Below are 5,789 nucleotides of genomic sequence, written 5' to 3' on the forward strand. Positions count from 1 at the left end.
GCGAATTAGCGTCTGTGTGTGTATGTATTAAATGTGCGTCCGTGTGGGTACGGCTGGCGTCTAGTTCATGCTTTCAGCCTGAGCATTCTCAGGAGATCCGTTATAAAGAAACAAGTGGCGAGCCTGCCAGGATACATTTTCTTGTTTATTTTCTATTTGTCTAGGATCTTTCGGATTTCTCGGAGGCAGACAGTATAGACTTAGCGATGACATTAGAGGTGGCTCTTAATCTACGGCTGAGCTAGGAGGAGGCGATCAGTCTCTATGAGCAAGAAGTGAAAAGGCTAAGGGATGAAAGAGCACAGGCACGTGAAGATGCGCGTGAAGCCGCGGAGCGAGAGCGTGAAGCAGCGCGTGAAGTAAAGAAAGCAGAGGAATGCGAGGTTAGAAAAGTAGAACGAGAGGAGTTTTTGCTGTGGAAATAGCAGTTTATCGGAGAACGTGAGGCGAGCACGGATGACGATCGGGGCTCTGAGGTAGGAATAGGAGCGCCTAGATCGACAATAGTTGGTCTGAGGGAGCTGATGGCTCCTTTTGACGACAAAAGAGATGACTTGGACCCATATCTGCAACGATTTGAGCGGGTAGCTTTAGGAATATGTTGGGAGCGCTGTGTATGGGCAACAGCGTTGAGTATGTGTTTTGGTCAGGGAAGCGCTGAATGTGTTTGGTAGGATGCCTGCGTCTGATTCCATTGATGACAATAAATTCAAGAAGGCACTTCTCCAAAGATTCAGGCTAACAGCAGAGGGTTTTTGCTAGAGATTCCGCACCCCTGAGGATTTCGAAACCGCTACGCAGTTTGCTTGTCGGCTAGCCAATTATTTCGGCAGGAGGATTGAGATGTCGAACACAGAAAAGAGGTTTGAAGGCGTGCTTGACAAACTGGTGACAGAGCAGTTCCTAGTATGCTGCAGTCCAAATCTCGCGGTATTCCAGACAGAAAGAAATTTTTGTTGATTAGAAGAGGTTACCGAGAACGCAGACCAGTTTCTCGAAGCTCAAAGTCTCAGGAATATGAGTAAGGGGAAGGAAGAAAATCAGAAGATTTCACAAATAAATTCAGCAAAACCAAGACCCTCTGGCGGGGCGTTTAAGGCGCCAACAAGATGTTTTCTCTGTAACAGAGTGGGACACCGTGCAGCTGACTGTAGATCTAGTAGTGCGGCCCGTAGGACGCAGGTCGTGTGTTGAGGGTGCAACAGGAGAGGGCATACTGTGGAAGAAATGCCGATATGGAACGCAGGACCGAGCTGCAGGTGTTGTTGATTCAAACAAAGAACTTTTCACACCAGCCAAAGTTCCAACTCAAAGAGGAGAAAATGCCACTGGAAAATGAAGAGGACAGTGAAACGCCAAATTCATAAACAGCAATGCCAGCGGTGGTTGGACAAATAGGGGACGTCATATATTGGTACTTAGAGACAGTGGAGCCAATGCAGTTTTGGTTCGGAAAAGCCTAGTGAGGAATGAAGACCTAACAGAGGAAGCGTCCCCTGTCACCCTGGTCGAGAGCACGGTTAAGCGTGTGCCGGAAGCCAGGACTATAGTGTCAACCTCCTATTATACCGGAGAGCTATTGGCAAAATGCGTAGAGCAACCAATCTACGATCTCATCTTTGGAAACATTCCGGGTGCAAGGAGCGTCTGGAGGATGATCGATGTTGGGAAGCAACAAAACGAGGAAAGGCGCACTACTGGCCAGCAAGGGGATGGTGCAGTCAGTTTCTCGTCGGCTGTAGAGACACGAGCGCAATAGACAGCCAGAACGACGCAGCGGCCGCTCTCTACTCCCGTTGAGATTTGTCTGAAAGTAACACCGGGCGAAATGGCAAATAAGCAAACAGAAGATTCGAGCTTACAAGCCTGCTTCGAGAAATTAGGGGAAGAATATGCTGTGGAAGAGAGGAATCAATTTCAAGAATTAAATCTAGAAGAGTGAGAGCCTGAAGAGGTGGACTGATGTTCGCGATATAATACAAGAAGTTGCTACTAAGGTCGTTCCAAAGGAAAAGAAATGCAAGAAAGCAAACTGGTTGTCTGAAGAGGCTTTGCAAATAGTTGAAGAAAGGAGGGTGGCAAAGTTATGGGCGAACGAGAAAGATACAAGGTTCTTAATGCGGATTTTCAGAAAATAGCAAGGAGAGATAAAAGCGCCTTCCTGAACACACAGTGCCAAACAGTTGAGGTCAACAGCCAATTGAGGAACACAAGAGCTCTGTATAAGACAATCAAAGATATCAAAAGAAGTTGCTGTGCTAAGGTGGGTTGATAAAGGACAAACGAGGCAGGGACCTCACTGAAGCATCAAAGATAAAGAAGAGGTGGCGAGAATACACAGAACTGTACTGAAAGGGCTCGGATGTGCAAATCCAACATAAGACGGTTGTGATCACTCATCTCGAGCCGGGCATCCTGAAGAGTGAAGTTGAATGGGCCTTAGCCAGCCTTGCTAAGAACAAAGCTAGCGGAATTGATGGCATTCCAGCTCAGTTGCTTCAAAACCTTAGCAGAAGACGATGAAGACGACGATAATGATGACGTCTTGTTTCTTTGTCACGGATCTCCCGAGAACGCTCAGTCTGAAAGCATGAACTAGACACCATCCGTACCTACAAGGACGCACATTTAATACACATACACACAGACGCTAACTCGCAAACAAATTTAACAAAAAACTAACACAACCTACAAGGACTAATGATAGTCCCGATGTTTCACACTAAGACAGCATTCCACTTTCACACTGAGACAGCGTTCGAGCTTACAGTTCGAAGCCGACGACACGTTTCGTGGGTCCAGGCAATGGCGTCTGCGTCGAGGTGGCCTTTGGCTTGCAGTGAGCTGGTCTCGTTGGCCGCAACGGATGACCTACCGTTGAATTGTGGGCTGAAGCAAAGTTGGCCTTCGCGGCGGCGTTGAAGTGAACCACCTGGGTGATGCAGGTGCACGGCGGTGAGAGCTTTGGAGATGCCCCTGGACGTAACAGCTGGCTGCGTAGCCGCTCAATCCCCGGAACCGGTTTGAGAACAGCAAGGAGTCTACAGCGCAGTGCCGTAGAACATGAGGAAGCTGTACAGCAGCCGGTGTTGCTCACTCCCATCCAAGGCGTCCCTCACCTTCCGAAGCCTCCGCTTCTCTGGCTTCCAGCCTTTTCCTCCCCATATAACACCTTTTTATAATATCCGCGTTCATACACGTCAGCCTTGTCGTCGTCTGCATCGTCTTCTGTTTACCAATCAGCGCTTGCAATGTAACTGACTACTTCTTCATTTTCCTAATCCTTCGTTGGTCTACGTCATCCCTTTCGCCGTCGTCGTCTTTTTTTGCTTTCAAAAAAAACCTCTGTACTTGGCATATTACATGTGACAGGGGTACAGATATATCTGGATATTGATTCCGGTCAAAATCTGTCAAGGTAAAATATTGGAGCTCACCGTGGCGTTCGCACGCGGGCAGTTATAGTTGGTCATTATTTTTGTTCCAAATTAGCCCAGCTGAATTCTTGAGGTGGCATGGGTTGGAAAAAAATTTGGCGGAAAACAGAGGGCTGTGTTCAGATAGTTCATGTGTGGCCGGGCACAAATTCGGAGGGGTTATCTGTTATGCTGTTTTTCACTTGACATAGTGTCACTCTTGCTAAGAAAAGACACATAATCAACGAAAGACTGACAATATCTGTGGGATGATTTCCAGTTTCCACCTCGGGGAACAAATGGATCGCCGTCGCCACCGATTACGCTACTCGGTACGCTATTACCCGAGCCATCCCGACCAGCTGCGCCACAGACGTCGCTGACTTCCTTCTAGAAAACGTAATTCTTCATCATGGTGCTCCTCGCGAACTACTAACTGACCATGGCCGCTGTTTCCTGTCGCGAGTGGTTGACGAAATTCTCCGTTTGTGTTCCGTCCGCCACAAATTCACCACCGCATATCACCCCCAGACCAACGGCCTCACGGAACGTCTAAACCGTACCCTCACAGACATGCTGGCCATGTATGTGTCTGACGACCATCGAGATTGGGACGTTCATCTCCCCTTTGTCACATTCGCCTACAATTAATCTGTCCATTCTACCGCTGGATACTCCCCATTTTATTTATTATTTGGCCGACACCCGTTACTACCTTTCGACACCTCTCTACCCACGGCATACGCCACCAGTACTTACCCCAGTGATGCCATCACCCGCGCTCATGATGCCCGCCGGATAGCTCATGCCAGGCTCTCTGCATCCCAAGACTCTCAAAAGGTCCGGTACGACAGCCGCCACCGTGATGTCCACTACACTCCTAGATCTCTCGTTTTGCTGTGGCTCCCGTGTCGTCGAGTGGGCTTGTGTGAAAAACTTTTGCCCCGTTACACTGGCCCTTACCGTGTTTTGCGCCCCGTGACAGACGTCACCTACGAAGTTGAATCTGTGGTTCCGAAGTCCACGTCCACAGCTCCAACCTCCGAAATAGTGCATGTGTCCCGTCTAAAGCCCTATCATCAACGTTCTATTTCGCTAACATAGATCGCACCGGGACTGTGCTTTTCCCGCGGGGGGGGGGGGGGGGGGGGGGGGGGGTAGCGTTACTTAGCTGTATTCGCCGTTCGTGATGAGGATCAAGAAGTGCAACAGACTCCGAGAAGACGACGACGCTGAGTGTTGTGAAATCGGTGCCCTCATCAACGTTAGTTGTGCGGACAGCTTTGGGACTGTAAATCTTCCACGTAACAATATGTTCTTTCGCTCTAACGCGAGGGGCAGCAGCCACCACTCCTTTCCTACCACACAGAGCGATGTGCAATCATGAGCTATGCTCGACTAGTGGTTTTCGAGCAGATAGCAAAAGCAAAGGTAACTTCACCTCAAAGTAGACGTGCTTCGATTGACTCAGTGGAGCCACAGCACTCTAGCAGAGGCAGAGCACGCGGTCCGAGCCCCACATACTGTCACCGCACCGCACATCAGTCGCTGCGCCGGTGCGTTACAGTCTCCCAGGCGCTCGCGAGCGGCGCTCCGCCGAGTGCTGGCCGCACTAAGGAAAAAAGCAGCGTTAAAGGTGGACGTGTTCGCGCCTATACGTTTGTCTTGTAGCCATTTGCGCATTGTGTGTGTCTGACAGGCCGCTATGCGTTTTCACCAAAGTATTTGTGACTGCTTTCCCTACTTGTGCCACTCCGGGCTACCCGCATGACACCGCCGCTAGCAATAAGCACGAACGAAGGCGAAATGACTGGCAAATTCTCTTTCTGCATATAAGAAGCCTAATTACTAATTAAAATTTCTAATTACTATGGTTAGAAGACCCTGTAGTAAGCGAGTCAAATGGAAAATGGAATGAACAATTGGGATTTTGAGGGATTGTGTATGTGTAAAGCTGCACTTATTGCTTTCCTATTGCCTATGAGCAAATAACTTTTCGAGTGAGACTGGGATGTCTCACCCTTGCTTTAAATTGTGTTTATTCTCATTTCGCTTCATTTTGCGAAAATATTTTAAAGGCTGAATTTTTTTTCATTGTTCTCACTTCTATATAGGAGGCGTTTTTTTTTTTACATGAAAACAGGGCACGCTAATGTCACATCTAATATTCACTATCAGCGCGTTGAAACAATCGGAGCTGCTAAAAGGTTTTCTTTACGGAAGCGACAAGCACAGACTTGTCATGTTTGTGGGTACATAACTTCTCTCAGTGCAGGCGTGTTTAGTGTTACTGCCTTGAATGTTTGTCACATAACATGAAGTGCATCGTGCATAACATTACGGGAGCGTACATGCTTAGTATAGGCAACCGGG

The 5,789-nt window shown here is 48.4% G+C and overlaps 1 pseudogene; it reads left to right on the top strand.

The window, feature by feature from the left end:
- The first annotated feature begins 200 nt into the window (after positions 1 to 200).
- Positions 201 to 1,759, top strand: LOC146209849 (uncharacterized; annotated as a pseudogene).
- Positions 1,760 to 5,789: the final 4,030 nt, after the last annotated feature.

This window comes from Amblyomma maculatum, chromosome 1 (genome assembly GCF_055883805.1).
Source record: "Amblyomma maculatum isolate TAMU_Amacu chromosome 1, ASM5588380v1, whole genome shotgun sequence".
Classification (NCBI taxonomy): domain Eukaryota; kingdom Metazoa; phylum Arthropoda; class Arachnida; order Ixodida; family Ixodidae; genus Amblyomma; species Amblyomma maculatum.